Source organism: Macaca mulatta, chromosome 10, assembly GCF_049350105.2.
Source record: "Macaca mulatta isolate MMU2019108-1 chromosome 10, T2T-MMU8v2.0, whole genome shotgun sequence".
Classification (NCBI taxonomy): Eukaryota; Metazoa; Chordata; class Mammalia; order Primates; family Cercopithecidae; genus Macaca; species Macaca mulatta.
The window spans coordinates 61,466,507-61,482,500 of record NC_133415.1 but is presented as its reverse complement, the minus strand read 5'-3'; the positions used below and the strand labels follow the sequence as shown (position 1 = coordinate 61,482,500).

General features: G+C 47.2%; 1 long non-coding RNA gene across 2 annotated transcripts in view; it reads right to left on the bottom strand.

The window, feature by feature from the left end:
• Nucleotides 1–14,064, bottom strand: part of LOC107000514 (uncharacterized) — an 18,409-nt gene extending 4,345 nt beyond the window's left edge. Inside the window, exons 1-3 of one of the 2 annotated variants that reach the window (XR_013398826.1) lie at nucleotides 13,805–14,064; nucleotides 2,007–2,140; nucleotides 1–448 (exon numbers count right to left, since the gene is read on the bottom strand). The exon at nucleotides 1–448 is cut by the window's left edge and continues 4,345 nt beyond it. This is a non-coding gene — a long non-coding RNA (uncharacterized LOC107000514). The remainder of the gene's footprint in view (nucleotides 449–2,006; nucleotides 2,141–13,804) is intronic. The other variant, XR_013398827.1, reaches the window with a different exon arrangement.
• Between the last annotated feature and the right edge of the window lie 1,930 nt (nucleotides 14,065–15,994).

Below are 15,994 nucleotides of genomic sequence, written 5' to 3'. Positions count from 1 at the left end.
TGACAGAAATGATGCCTTGAATGGCTACAGCTTTCAGCCTTGGTGAACCCCAGGCTTACTTGATCCATGTTTTAATTACTCTGTGATTCAAATCTGCATCATAGGGAATCAGTATAGTGACATAAGAACTTCAACCAGCATAAAGAACATTTTCAGGAGCTTTGTACCTCCTAAGTTCCCCGAGGAAAGACCACACACCAGAACAGGGTGTCACTATTTCCACAGAGAAACCTGCTCATGCTGGAAAATGTCTTGCTAAGTGGCCTCAGAACCATCTTCTCAGGCTGGAACAGTGCTCCATGCACATGCAGAATCCTGACACAGTGGAACGCAGCCCGTGTTGATAAAATAAATATTTACTAAACAGGAGAAACTGAGTTTTTCAGAAAGGTATTTTTATAATATTTTTAGTGCCCATGTCTTAGTTGAACTATCTTGATGCCATTTCCTAGGGGAAGAAAAATGGACAGTGAGAAGTCCAGTAAATATATGTGATGCACACGTTTCAATAAATAAAATCAGATGGAAAGTTGTCAACTTTTGCTAGCTCTAGTATTTTAAAAACTGTACATCAACAGTTCAGATCTTAAAAAAAAATAGATAAAGGGTATAAAATAATTTAAAGTCCAATGTGTCCCTTCACACCAGGCTTGATTGAGAAATGAGAAACCTGTTTTACAGGTGAACTAAAATGAGATAGGTATTTCATTTACCCTTTTACAGAGGCCAAATGGGAATGCTTTTCAACGTTGTTTTTATATTGGAGGGAAAAAGTGGGAACAGGAATTGGGTGAAACATAGTGCTCAATCAGAATCTCTTGCAACTCTTCTAAAAGCATTCACTTGAACTCAGTGAATGTCTCCCATGGCATTCTAGATTACCAACACAGATATCCATTCAGAAGAGGATGAGATCTCAGAATGCGGCCAGAAGAGGACTTTGCTCTGCCCTAAAGACACCGCAATCTTAACATGTCCTTCAAGTGGTCCCTGATCAAGATAGTTGTTTTTTAATATGAAAAGAAACATGACTGTCATTTATCCATGATGACAACATGAACAGTGAATTAAAATTTCATTTTGAAAGTATACTGTCACTGTGAAAAAATTCCTGGATTGTAACACTACAGAATGCTATGAGAGACACTTATCATTTATTCTGTCTTATAGTCGATCTCAAATTGTTATAAAATGTTTTAAATGCAGAAAACTAAGTGAAAAATCTCTAAAACTAAATTAACATTTGCCTCATAAAACATTGCTTTTATCACAGGGGACATGCAAGAAGGTGGCTGGCCACTCCTCTCATACATATCCCTGTTTTTCATGACTTGAAAATGTCTCAAATATATTTCTTAAATATGTCTTTATTATTTAACAATGAGAACTATGTAACCTTACTCCATTTCTCTTACCATGTTACAGAACTAAAAAGCACAAGATACCAGGGAGAGAAACAGGTTTCTTTTAGAGAAATAGGAAAACAGTTGCTCTATTACACAACTGGGGTAATAACAGTATTATGGCAATTCCCTTTAAATGGCATTTGATACACTTTGACAGAGGGAGTGTCAGGCGTTCTGCTTTGTACAACTTCGGGCTGCACCACCACCAGTTGTGTCAAACATGTTGATATAACGTGGGGTTCATAAAAGTCAAATTAGGTGTTCAAATGTACTTTATTTTCCTTTTCCAGAAATTCTACAAGATAGAGATGTGGATTCACAGCCAAACACAGAAAGGATACTTAGTTCTCAATGAAGCCCGGGGGAAGGGGGTAGTTTGTGAGAGCATCCTTCTAAAAGGAACTGTCTGTTCCCTGCAGAAATGACCATTCCTTGTCCCAGGCATCATTCAAAGTTCAAAAGAAGCATCTGCAGCTCAGCACAAGAAAGTGCTTTGCTCCCAACCTCCTAATGCCACTCGCACTTTAAAAGTGGTTAATACCTGCTGTGGACTGACTCAGATAAACCAGGAACAGCATCCCAGAATCTCTGCACACTGACCTGTGAATTGCTGAAGCCAAAGAACACTGGTGAAGTCCATTTCTCTCCCTTCGCTTTCCTCCAAGAAAAAGTAAAAGAAGAGTAGAAAACACACTGGGAGTTCTTTGTGGTTGTTTTCTTTTGTTTTTTCTTTTCTTTGAAGAAGAAGAAGAAAAAAAGATAAGCATCCATTTCCAAGTAATTTGAAGAGAGATAATTCTAATTATTGAAGAATTTCAATAACGGCTTTAGTAGAAACTCAAGACTGATTCAAACAGCAAATATTGAGATGCGGTTCCATCCCAATTTATGAGATTTTCTTTTTCTTTTTTGAGTAAGTAAATAATTTTAAAGAGCCACAAAAGAAGGGAGGCAAATTATTAGATATTTTGCTTGATATCAAAGTAATTTTACATTTATAAAGGCATACTGGCTATCAAAACTTTTAATGTTCCAGTCCTAGCTAAAAAGTCATGTCATGTCCCCCAAAATGAGCCTGAATTGATGTGAGGTTTTATGCAGATTTTAGGTCTGGTGAAGGGAATTTTGTGGAGCTGTGTGTCACGGTTTGGGGTGAAATTAAACCCTTGCTTGATTCCAGTGTCCATTTTGAGCTGGTTATGATTGCATGTGTTTTTCCTGTTTGTACCCGCCTTCTTCAGCCCTCTATGCACATACAGATGGTTACATTCTCATACTGGGTACTGGGAGAAGGTCACATGCTTTGCATCAATGGCAATTAGTTCCCTTTTATAAATGGAAAATGTCATTAAGTTCTTGAATAATTCAAGAGTAGAGGTCACAATACAGTGTCCCTTTTAGGGGTCTTTATGGTGCAAATGGCAAAACAAGGCGATCCTATCAGTAAGAGTAGATCTAAGGTTTACAATGTAGCTCTATTTAGTGTGACAGGAAAATTAAATTACAGGAGGCACTCACTCATTGTCACCCGTTAACAGGCTTGGGAAAATTGTGAGTCCCTGGGGGCAAATCACTGACGACGTGCGAGGGGAATAAAAATATTGCATTTTAATTGGCTGTTGTTTCCTTTGCTTGATTTTGAAAACAACAAACATAAACAAGTCCCCCACAGCTCTCCTTGGAAATAGGGTCCCGAGTCTCCCAAACACGACCCCAATTACAGTCTCTGCCCAGAGGCGGGCGGGTTAACCGCTCTGGGGAGCCTGGGTCTGTTTTCTCAGCAGTGGTTGAGCTGGTCTTTATCAAGGGGTTCCTGGAAAGGAAAATATAGGGACAGGTTTCAAATAAAATGCGCTTCCACTACTCGGCCCCCCGCCCCCATCGGAGTCAGCTGGAGTGCAGTTATTATGTTTCTTGAACAAGGGCAGCCTTTCGATTCTATCAAGACTGAGGAGGAGGAAGGGAAGACAGAATGACGCGGAGGCCACCCACTCTTTCTCCTCCCCAGAGGAAAAAGAGTTCGAACTCCTTTTGACATATCGGGTCGGAGACGGTGCAGCTTGGGCTGGAGCAGGGTGGACGAGGGTTCGAAGAAGAGAAAGTGCAGGCTAGGGGAGCGAAACGAAAATCCTGAGGTCACTAAATGGGATGAAAGTGTCTCCAGGGCCGTGCCAGCACATCCTAGCCCCCTCTGGTATCCCCAACTAAGACTGATGGGCGTGGCTGCCTGGGTCCCGCTCCCACCGCAGCGGGGTTGCGCTTCCAGTCTTGCCCCAAGGCAGTCTGCCTGTTCGCCCGGCCCTCCTCTGCGCGGTGCCCAGCGGGCTCTCCCGGACGGGGCCGACCTTGGCACCTGCAGGAGAAACTCCGGACTTGCCAGTGCTCCCGGAGGCGGGAGAGCGATGGGGAGGGCGGAAGAGGAATACAGCTGACCAAGCCCATGGCGACTGGGGTGGGATAGGCCGGGCCGGGTGGGGACTGGCTGCCTAGGGTCGGTTCCCTGTGCTCTCTAGAACTTGTGGAGGAAAAGCGAGAATGACAGTCCGTCTGCCTCGTGCTCTTTTCGATCTCTCCCCCGATCCCCAGTGACATTTGGCAGGCATTTTCCTTTCGTGGTCTCCTCCACTAAGAACCTTGGAAGTCCTGTGTCAGCGAAGTGAGCGTTGGGAGGGGGCGAGGAGAACCCCCCGGAGGGCCAACCCGGGTTCCGTGTTTGGCGCATCTCGGCAGCAGGAGCTCGCCAAACCCGGACAGCTCCACGGACCCGCGAGGACTCGGGGGCTCGGCCGGCTGCTCTGCCGACCCCATCGCGCCCGATCGGCCCCGGCTGCCTGGCCCCGGGTACCCGGGCTCCCGCCGCCCTCCCCGAGCCCGAGCACCCGCTCCCGCTCCAGCTCCCGCAGCCCGAGCCCGAGGAAGGCTGCTCCGAAGTTCCCCGGGCCACTCGCGGGGAGCCTGAGCCAGGCCGCTAGCCCGCGGCTAGGGGCTCACCCAGGAATGAGGAAAGTGGGTGCTGCTTTATTTCGGAAGCTGGTCCGACTCTGTGAACACCTAGATAGAGGGCGGCATTTAATTTTTATATACACATGTATATATATTCCAACGTTATTTGTCCTAGAGCGAGTTATTTGTGCCTCAACTTTGATACATTTCCTGCTAGAATTAGAGAACAAGGTTCGTGCCTGGGGTGGGAGCGGAAGAGAAGAGTGAGGGGGCAGTTTAGATGTTTTTTCTTTTCTAAATGATTCAATTTAAGCAAACACTTGGGGGCTCCAGGCCGCTGTAATTCCAAAGACAATTTTCTCTGGTTTTAATTTGATTTGCATTTTTTCAACTTTGATAATATTCAATTTCATGGCTGAATACACATGTAAACACCGTTAGGTCGTGTTTTTCGCCCCTTGCACCAAACAGAATGTCGCTTGTCTCGGTGCCATGGGAGGTTACACCCCGCGTCCTCAAAATATGTGCAAGTTTCTCCTAAATTATTTTTCAAAACTTAGCGCGGCAATTTGCCTGAGCTTCAGACGTGGCGAACTAAAATATATCTAAACTGAATGTATTTACTGAACTAGCCAAAGTGTGGGAAGACCTGCACAGACATTGCCAAAAGGAAGGCAGTAAAGGAAACAAATTCCTATTTGATATAGAATCAATTCTATTTTTACCCAGCATTATTTTTCCATACTGTATTAATAGTTTTAAACAATCCAAAAATAACAAATAAATTATCTTCTCCCAGAAATGTTTTTAATGTGGATTTCATTGCTAGAAAGACAAGCATTGAGAAATATAAAGATATACCTTTGTGAGGAGAGGTTTAATTACTACTATTGAGCTATTTTATCAAACATAAAATTTAGAAGAAAATGCAAGGTGAAATTGGGAAATAAGCATTAATCACATCAAAACTGATATTCAACAAAATAGCACTGCCAATGACAATGAAAGTAGGATGATGTGACCTGCCTGTGAGCAGCCACCACAAAACTGTAATGCAAGAATATGATACATTGTTTTGCCCCCAGGGCACAAACTAGACAGACATTGTGCAAAGAAATACTTGGCACGTAATAAATTTATCAAAACTCCAAATACATTTTATACTCCATTTACAAAACTGTGCTGGAAAAAGAAAGGACATACTTTCTTGGTTTGTCCAAGAATACCTTATGTAGTAAAATGGCTGTCTAATTTCCAGAGCTACCCTTCATTTAGAAATATATATATTTACCTGCTCGCTATTGACTAATGTGGAATACTCGATACTGTGAGCAATATTTCTATCTCAAATCCTAAGAATTTACAAATTACAATATTTGTTTTATTTTAAAAATCCTAAAAAATGAAAAGGATCCATGAAACATCTGAACTCTAAAAAATAAAATAGATCTGTGAGACTTCTTAAAATGCTTTATGCTCCAGGCTGGCTGATAATAGGTAACTGTATTTTAAGTTGAGGTGATCTAATTTGAAAAATATCTTTTATCATGTGAAAGGCATTTAGGCAAACAAGAAAAGAATTCCATTTGAAAGACAACAGACTTTGAAAGAGAAAGTCCCTTAATTTTTTTAAAAAACACAGTCAAGGCAGGCTGACTATCCAATGTCTGCAAGAAAACTATTCTTTATCACTTGGCTTTAAAAAAAAGAATTATTAAATTTTAAATTATCATTGTTTAGGATTTGTACTAAGGTTTTCTATTGTTTTGGAAGGCTGGCAATTATGCCTACTTTATTTTACACAAATAGATGGCAGAGTACGCACGCTCCTCACAATTGCTTCACAGCAAACCCATTCTTAGAGACGGAGCTAATGAGGGGGGCTAATTGTAACACACAGTCTATTCAGAGAATGCAAATGGTGGACAATAGAGTACATCTTTCTCTTTTTCTATTAGTAATTGAGGAGTAAATGGAGATCTTGTTAAGGACCTTAGAAGTTTGATCATCACTGAGTGAGTTTGCCATTTTAATTTGCTTTCACCTCCAAAACAGATCTGTATTGAGACATGGCTACCTCAGCTAGAAGCAGAGCTGCTGCACCGCAGACAGAATCTGCCCTCCACCCTCAACTTCATTGAACTGGGTCTGAGCTGCAGCAGGAAACAGTGAGAGGGGCTGGGGTGGGGGAAGGGAGGCAAGGGGGGAATGGTCGGGAAAGTCTCTGGAAAGCATTCTAGACAGGTGGGGACTTCCATATGTGGCATGGTTGGGGGCTTGGGAACGTGGGAGGGTATGCACCTTGGGAGAGTCATAAGTCCTGGGAAGAAGTCACAGAACCCACCCCAAACCCTGCAAAACGTCCAGCAGCTGGGAGTGGTGAGGCCCTTAGCTAAGGGTGTTATACAGGGATAGTGATCTGCCTGTTCTTTTATGATGACCAGGAGCCCAGAGGCCTGGGCCTGAGGAAGGGAAGGTGTGCATGTGTGTGTGTGTGTCTCGCGTGGTGTGTGAGAGAGAGGAGGGAGGGAAGGAGGAGAGAGATTGCGGAATGCAGGGGAGAAATCATGCAGTTACTTTTAGTTGTTTACTGAGCAAGGGCAAAATCTAAACAGCGCTTGCCACAATCAATGAAGGGATCGCCTCAGCTTCCAGAGTTGAGCTCCCTAAATGAGTCTGGCATTCTGATAACTGCAGGTGAGCACCTGAGATCAACTCTTTCCCACTGCTGGATGCTAGGAAAAGATAGGGATGCATTTGTTCCTGAGCTCTGGGAAGGGAGAGGCACGAGGGGGATTTAATTGTCTGCCTGGGTGAATCGAAATGTCCTTTAAAGCAAAGAAATCAAGAGAGGTTGGCCTTTAATTGGTAAACTCTGCTGATTGGGGGAGGTGGCAATTAAAATGGAAAAAGGACAAAATATAGATTGGCTACTCCTCCCTCTGCTGTCTCGCCCCCATAAGCAGCCCCCAAAATTGGCATTCTCCTCTTCTCTGGCCGTTTTTACAATACTCAGCACACAACCTGATTGTGGGTAACTGTGTCATTCTTGTGCCCCCACCTTAGTCTAACACTCAGTTATCCAGTTTGGAGTGAGAATACAGTTTTATCTAGAACTCTGTTCACTTCCAAGAGTTGACCATACACATGCCAATGTGTGAGGAGCTGGCCTTAGAATCCAATTGTCTGCCTGTCTCTGAAATGCCGAAATGGAAGACGCTAAGTCTGCAGGGAATCTCACACCACTAAAAATGGACAGGACAGGGAACTTAGCTTCCCGGATATCAAAAAGTAAAGGAGACCTCCAAGCCAAGCCTGAGCCCCGATTTGAGGAGGGCTAGTGCTCGTTTCCACTCTGTGTCCCCAGAGCCTGGCACAAGCTAGCCACTGTACTCTGCTGGAGTGGCACTCTTCTAGTCAACAGGCCTACTGGGTGCTGGGCAGCATCCTCCCTCCCTGAGGGCTGCAGGCTGACCTGCCTAGGCCAGCATCCTATTCAGGGGCAAACCCCAGAGGCAGGTGTTTATGGAGATCTGCACTGGTATATATGTGAGGGGTGGGAGGGGGAGGCTTGTCACTGGGGCTGGGGCCAGGGCGTGCTGGGGACTAGCTGTGGGCAGCGTGTGCATTCCAGCTATGCTGTCACCTGTGTTGTCAGGCCACCAGGTGCAGGTCAGGGGGAGGTCAGAGGCAAGAGCCTCTTAGGACATTCCTAGCCCTTGCTCCCAGAATCCCCCAGTAGGGAATAAGGCAGATAGGCTGTAGCTCAGAAATGATTTGGCTATGTGGATTGTTTTAAACTTATATGTCAGCCCTTAGTCTCTGCCCCTGACATTTCTCTCCTCTCTGGCATTTTTCCCTTCTAATCGCAATGTAAGAGCCTGCTTGCTGCCTCCCCATTTCCAGCACTGGCTAGCTGGCCCTGGAAGCATCAGTGGGAGAAAAGCGTGGTCCAGGCCTGAATGAACTTCTGGTCAACTTCAAGGGACCATGGCCACATAAGAATTCTGACTGTGTTACCCCAGTAGAGAAAATGAGAATCCAGCCTGATACCAAACATCACCCATCCTCGTCTCTGCTAGGACAGTCCCTGGGGTTTGTGCCATGCTTCCAGGGGGTACCAAAGCCTGGCTCTTCTGAGATCTCCCAGTTTCTTTCCAGACTTTCCCTAACACTTCAGATGTCCCTGCTCATTTTCCAGATTCCAGAGTTCTGGTGAAGGCTGGCCTCCTACTTCATTGAAATAAGAATTTTCTGTGGCCCAGAGTCCTGGGAAGCCAGAATAAGTTGAGGGAATATGAGTTGAAAGACTCCAGCTCAAAGCTGCGCTGTGAAATTGGAGCAAGTTCCCTAACTTCCCTCAGTCCCAAGACCATTACCTGTAAATTAGGATTTCCACCAACAGGACATGGGGAAGCTTAAAAGAGATCCTGTTCAGGAAGATACCTTGCATGGTTCCTGGCACCTAGAAAAACCCCACTCAATGGTCATTGGATTGACTAGTGTTTCCATTCAAAATAAGAGAGGGCAGGACGTGGATGGGGGCATGAAGGCCACTGACAACACTAAAATGGTAAAACAAAACTTCTGCCAAGAAATAGACTAACTTTTCTGGAGAAAAAATCTCTCTTTTCTAGAGAGAGAATTTTCTTAGCTAGCAGGGGATAGATTTGTTGAAGTTACATCTTCCTGTGTGTGAACTGCCCCAATTAATGTAGCTCAGAATCACAGAACAAATGAAAAATATATAGTGAAATTGATCTCCTTTATTTGAAACTTAAAATGCGTTTGTGGAAGTAAAGCAAGCAAAAGGCTTGAGCAAAGCTGTATATTTTATACCGAAGGGCGCACATGCTGACCTCCTGACGTTTCTGCTAGAGATGCTTCTGACTTCCATATGAAGCTCTCTATAACCCAGCTCCTGCCCTGGAACCTCACCCTGTTCCTTCACAGAAAATGTCATCTAATCATCATCTGTCCTTTTCGATTATCTAGCTATCTACCTCAGGCCTTAGTGCCTTCCAAGCCCTCTCCTCCAAATACTTCCAAAGATTGTTTTATGTTTTCAAATAAAGCACTTTTAACATTCATGAAATCAAGTTAGGAATTATATATATGCTTTCCTTTCAGCAAGCAACAATTTCCAAACAAAATTCAATATATAATTACTTCTGCTTTGTAAATATAGAAGGAATAATAAATTGAGATATTTTTCATGAAATACCAAGTCAAAATTTACATGCATGCAATCTTATTTTTATTTGCTCAGATCATTACCAACCCTAGTTCAAAAATATCCCTGCTTATTTTTGGACCTGTGTCTTATTATTTTCAAATAAATGAAACAATGGGAAAGTTGACTTACTAATTAAAAACTAAATTAGGACCCAACCATTTAAGGAAGCAGAGACTGAACCACATAAGCAAGTAGAACTAAAAATCAGCACACAATTCTCGTTACAAAGTTATAATTGTGCATTACACGCCAGTATTTTTCCGTTGCACATACTTTTGTGAGGCTGAAATATTCTCTCTCGATAAATTTAATGATGTTTAAGTCAAGGAAGTATAGTAATGCCAGCATCATCTCCTGACACTGCTGGGAATATTGCTGCCTCTAATTAACAAGAGAGGGTTAAACTCCAGGCACTTGCCCTGGTGGGAAGTGAGACCTCTAGTTTTGCATGAATGAATGTAACTTAATTTGTTGCTTCTTTTAGCACTCCCAGCTATCAGTTGTGTTATCTAACAGTGAAATATCACCCCTTCTTTAGAGAGAGAGAGAGAGAACAAGTAAGTCAATGCTTTTTAATGTGAACCTGCGGGGGGCGGGGGGGAGTGGTGACAATGACATCTGACCAGTCCATGTGAATGTTGGCAGTGAGCTCAGAGCTCTGACAAATAGCAACTAATGTAAAAAATAAGCACATTTTTGTGAAGGTATGCTTGTAAAAACTCCCTGTCCTCTTTACCTTTACATGAGTGGTGCTTTAGCACAAGGTGGCAGCTTCTTCTGCAGAGGATACCAGCGATCTGGACTAGGCCCCAAGGGTGCAGGGGCTGAGGGGGAGGGGAGAATAGGCATCACCTCCAGTCTAGCAAGAGGGACTGCGACGGAATTACAGCTTGTAAAATAAGCCTCCATCAGTCTCCCAGGAGACAGCCGGCCTCAACTTGGGTGTTCCCTGCTTGTTAGCCTCAGTCATAATTGGTCTCTCCTCCCATCCCACGTTGTTGGTTTTCTGTGTGTGGCTTTTGGTGTGAGCGTGTTAGGTCATCAACAAATACAATAGCGGGAGGGGGCAACTGGGGACACACATGATTGTTTTAGAGAAGAAAGGAGAAAAGGGATAAGAGAGTGGGCAGGAAGGCTGTGAACAGAATGGGGAAGATGGCCCAGGATTTAGGCTTCCGAGGCACCCCCTGGAGTGCTCCAGGGTAGGGAACTCCCTGGGAGTTTTGTTAAAGGGAGAAGAGGCCTGCTGGGAGCTGGAGACCCTGCTGAGATCCGCTGAGGACATTCATCCATTCTACCCTATTTTTGTTTGCTTGTCTCTGGGGGTGCCTGTAACATCCTGCCCACATCCGGTGCCTCTCATCAAAAAAGAATTTTTCAAAAAATCCCAATCAGGATGATTTGCTCTAGAAAGGCTGCGTGTGTGGAGCTGAAGACCGAAAGAACAGCCCAGCACCCTGGTGGGGGTGGGGTGCGGGTCACAGGCCTTCATCCTTTTTCCATCCATTGTTAAAATAGATTCTCACTATCTTTCTCCACCCCCATCTCCTTTTACCTCTTCTCAGAGGAAAGCCCGTCCTGGGGATGGAGGCTACAGTAAATTTCTGATCTAAAGTTAGCTCTAAAGCCTAGAGTGGAGATGTCTTCGCATTTAAGGAAGGCTGAAGATACAGTGCATTGTTTTCGCTCAGAAGGGGACAGATAAAGATAAGATCCCTAGACCCTTGAATCTTTATTTAATGTAAAAAGAACATTTGACCAGGGAAGGAAACAGCAAGAAGTGTAATTAAGTCAAGTTGCAAACTTTGGGGATTGATTATTTTTTTCTGTTTGTGTGTTTTAACGTTTTACATTTTACTCCACAACCCCTGGCTGGCCTGGTTGCCATGGTGCCGCCGCCAGGGTTGGTGTCCATGCTGTCCCCCACCCAGCAAAGGATTTCAGGTCTGAAACCTTGTTCTTTTGCTACAGCAGGGACAACAAACTAGAGCTAATGGCACTAGGGTGTGCGTGGGAGTGGAGGTGGTCTATTCTGTATGGCAGGACTTGATGTGTACTACTTTGCCGACATTAGCCAGAACCAACTGCTTGCAACTCCAGGTTCGCGGTGTTTGGGAGGAAAATGTTTCCTTTCCTGCCTTCTCTTGCAGGGTGAAGGTGCATAGTCAGAAAAGGCCTTACTGCTTTTTTGAAACATTAATTGGTGTCTGCACATTCCAAATCTCATCTCGGGCTACCCCTCCCTCCAAGCCAGGGCCACCTCCAGACCCCCGGATGTGTAGAAGCATGCACTGCCCGGAAGAAAACGTGTTGCCCCCAGGTAACTTCAGGTACCTCCTCGGGCTAACGTCTCCTCCTTTGCCCTATTGAGCCTTATCTCTTGCTTCTCCTCGCCCCACTCCCACATTAAAAGGCCCCCAAAGCATTGAAGAGCGGCTTCTCTTTATGAAGCCGGGGAGAAGGCGGGCGATAAAGATCTGGCGTTTAAATTGGCCATTTGGAAGATTACATCTCTTCAGCGAGGGTCTTTCTTTCAAAACTCGCACTGAATTAAGGGTCATGGCTACTCCGTACCCGGCTCTCAAAGGCACGGCACCTTTGAATTCGGCCGTGGAGTGGCCTGGGCGAGGGGACCCGGGGCCATCAAAGGCCCGAGGGAAGGCCGTGGGGCGACACCCGTCTAATGACAAGTAATTGACGGATTCGACGCCGCGCATTACCAGCGGAACGGGAGGCATTAATTATTTAAAAACGATTAGCCTTGTCGTGTGTCCTGCAGGCGTTCCATCATGTTCAGGGAAGATAACCAGCCACGCAAGGCAAGCCAGGGCTGGAAGGGCGGCGGGCGCGCTCCCCAGCAGGCTTCGGGTGCGGTGGACACGGGCGCACAGCCCAAGGCACCAGGGAAAGAGAGGAGGGGCCACCCAGGGTCCCCACACAGGAAGGTGACTACATAACACTGACCCTGCTTAACAACGAAACAGATTTCTGCCCACTTGGGCTCGAAGTCTGGTGACTGCGGTGCACATGGGAAAAGCTTTCCGGTCGGGGTGGTGGGCAATTTCCATGTACCAGTTCCCTGTCGCGTCAGACCAAAACCCAGAGTAACCGAGTCAGGCACGGGCCTGTCACAGTGCCTACTACCCAGGCGTTTAAAGTAAAGACCCCAGGTAGATTGTGGATCTGGCGTGGGGGCGGGGATGGGGGGTGCTGGTAGACACCTGGGGAAACACACCTTTATCATGCCCTGCTCTCGAAAACCGAGAGTCCTGAGGTTTCAAGGGGCAGCAGCAGAACTACTATTTTTCCGAGGTCCACGCCTTTCCCCAGGCGGAGGAAAGATGTGGCTGGTTCTGTTCTGTCCTACGAACTCGCGTCCTCCGGAACCGCAGAGGGCAAGCCCGGCATGCGCAAGCGTGCTCCTGCCCGTGGACGGGGGGAAATCGGCGACTGGGTTGCAGGGAGAATGGGATGATAAATGGCCCCGCGTCTGCTTTCTGACTTTCTCTCCTGGACCCAGCTCGTAACCCCAGAGGCTCCCCAACCTGCTTGCAGCCAAGCACACCGGTGCGCAAAGGCCACCAGCCGCTTCCTGCAGTCAGAGTTGAGGTTCACTCGCATCTTGGAAAGGCGCGGCCCCTCCCCTGCTGCTGTTTGATGCCGACCCCCACCGTCTCCTCGGCCTGCCGGTGTCCGAGAAAGAGTTGAGACTGGACTCAAACCCCTGCACGCCAAGAGGAGGGTGTCACCACGCTCGGGCCTCAGCCTCTTCAGACTCCCATGCACCACGCACATCGTTTTCTGCTGACCCCCACCCTAGATTCTGAGGCCAAGGGGGTTCCCCACACTCCACCCTCCACTCTTCTCCGGAAACACGCTGCTCTCAGATCAAATCCCCAGACCCGAGCTCTTCGAGGGGCCTGTGTGGCTTCCTCTGGGCACTACCAAACTGCTCTGAGCTCAGAGCCTAATTGGTCTGAGTTCGCAACTCTACGACCCCTCATCCTTCCAAGTCATGCACTTTCCGAACCCCCTGCAAAAAAAACCCAACCCCTTGAGTCTCCGTTGGCTGAGCTTACCCCCAGCCAAGCCCGCCCCAGAGGCTGAGCCCTGGAAGGGAGAAGGACTGGCTGGGGGAGGGGCAGTGCGCGGACAGGAGTGGGGTGCGGACGGTGAGGAGGGGAGCCGGGCGCAGCCCTCGGGTGGGCGCGCTCCCTACCTGAGGCGGCCGGCGGGCAGGCAGGCGGGCGGGCGGGCCGCGGAGCGTCCAGCGCGCGGAGGGAGGAGGAAGACTGCTCCGAGCCGAGGCATCCCCGCATTTATTTGAGCTCAAACCAAGCGACTGTTGACTTTAGCACACAAAGCAAAGATTTCACTGCCCGCTAGTTTAAAAATGAATATTTTACCAAGATATCGATCAGCGTTATAAAATTCAGTTAAGTACAATGGGATCCTGGCAAAAAAAAAAAAAAAGAATAATAAAGGAGGGGGAGGCAATATAATATCTGTGCAAATTTGCTGAAGTGTGACGTGGCATGGAAAGTTTACCCTCCTGGAATTCGGATCTAGAATGTTTTTTTCAGTTGTTTACAGACTTTGTTTATTCACAGATCATGGTTGCTTAAACCGGCGCGCGGAAGGCGTGGGGAAAAAAGGAAAAAAAGGAGGGGGGAGAGCCTCTGCACCCCACAATGCGTAGAGTCGGGGAAAGCGCGCAGAGGCGATTTGTGAGCTCGTAAGCTCGGAACCCGGGCTAGGGGAGGGATTTAAGCGGGAGGGGGGCGTGAAAGACACAAGAAGCCCAGAAAAGCCTCCGAAAGCGCCTGCTCCCCGACATCCTTTTTATGTATTCGGACAGAACTATATCTTATCGGCCGGGATCAGTGAAGGGGGGCGCGCTAAGTAGTTTAAAACGACCCTCGCACAATGGGCGTGCCATACGAAACATAGCAGGTTAGGGCAGCGCTTTCAGCCTCCATTGTCCCCCACTCGGCCCCCGGCCCTGCCTCTCGGCTCCTTCGCCACGGGAGCCTTTTATGTGATAATGAAACACATTTCAGGCCGGGCTCACGACGTGTGTGTCCTTGCTAGGGGGAGAGACGGCCTGATTGCTGGCTGTGGCCTCCGGATCCCCCCCTCCCCAATTTCTCTTCCTTGTGTTCTTTGGGACAATGTGGCATGTTAAGAAAGGGATTTGGAGGCGGGAGGGGGGCAGTGGGGTGGGGGGGAAGCGGAGGCAATGCCAACCCCCCCTCAAGCGCGTGGGAAGGCCAGGCTTGTTGGGGATGACGGCGGGGTGGGGGATGGGGTGGCAAAGACCCTAGCAAGGTAGCAAGCAAAGCCAGTCTCCAGGTCTGGGGCGTAGCTGGGACACTCCAGGTTTGGATGGCCAAGAAGCCCAAAGTTCTAATCTTGAAGAAAGGAGCCTGAACTTAGAAACCTGAGGCAGAAAGTCCTCCAGGCTTTCAGAGTGTTTTTACCCACCGCAAGCTAACTGCGCACGGGAGTGGCTCCCGAGTCTGCCGAACCCGCTACGACACTGATCCTGCCCTCGCCCAGCCGGCAGATGTCCTGGGCAAAACCAGCACCAGGCTCTTCTTTGCGCTCTCGGGCTTGGTTTTCACTGCCGTTGGCCGCCCTTTTAGGCCAGCGAGGTCGTCTGTGGGGAGAGGCAGCATGGTGTATAAGAATTCATTCTGGGATTTTTCGTTATATTTTAGAGAGTCCTTGAAGGCTCACAAAATACCTGCATATCCCCTGGGCCCTGCAAACCTGGGTTGCTAACCTTACCTAACTTACAAGAAGCTTTGCAAGGGCGAGTTTTGGAGGGAGATGGGGAGCAAATTTGCCGACAGTGGCATCTCCACTACTGTCATGGTCGATTGGACAGACACCCCTTACCTCCTCCTCACTCCCAAATATACCCTATTTTTTAAAAAACAGACTTGGATTGTTACCCTGATTTATCCTTTCAAACCAATTCCAGGATAAGGTCTTCTGTTTCCCTACACCAAGTGTCTTGCCATTTCTGGGTTAGCAAGGTCTTTCTGGGTTAGCAAGGTCTGCCATTGTTGTGCGCAATACCTGCTTGGGGAGAAGGGTGGGAAAGGGTGGCGGCCTGTATACAGAGGAGGTTGGAAGATCCAGGCAGAGTCCCAATTCCACCACTATTCACAGTGGTGAACAGGCAAAGTGCTGCACCACAAATTTGCAAGTTTGATCCAGGCTCACTGACCTGAAGGGAGGCCCAAGATCGGAAGTACAGCAAAAACATGAAATCCAGGCTTCCCCCAAGAGAAGCCAGCTGTGGGGCCCAAGAGACCGCAACAACACGGCACATTCAAACAGCCAAGGTGGAAAATAGTGATATGTGGAGAGTTATCTTCTACTGGCGTTAAAAATAAACCTA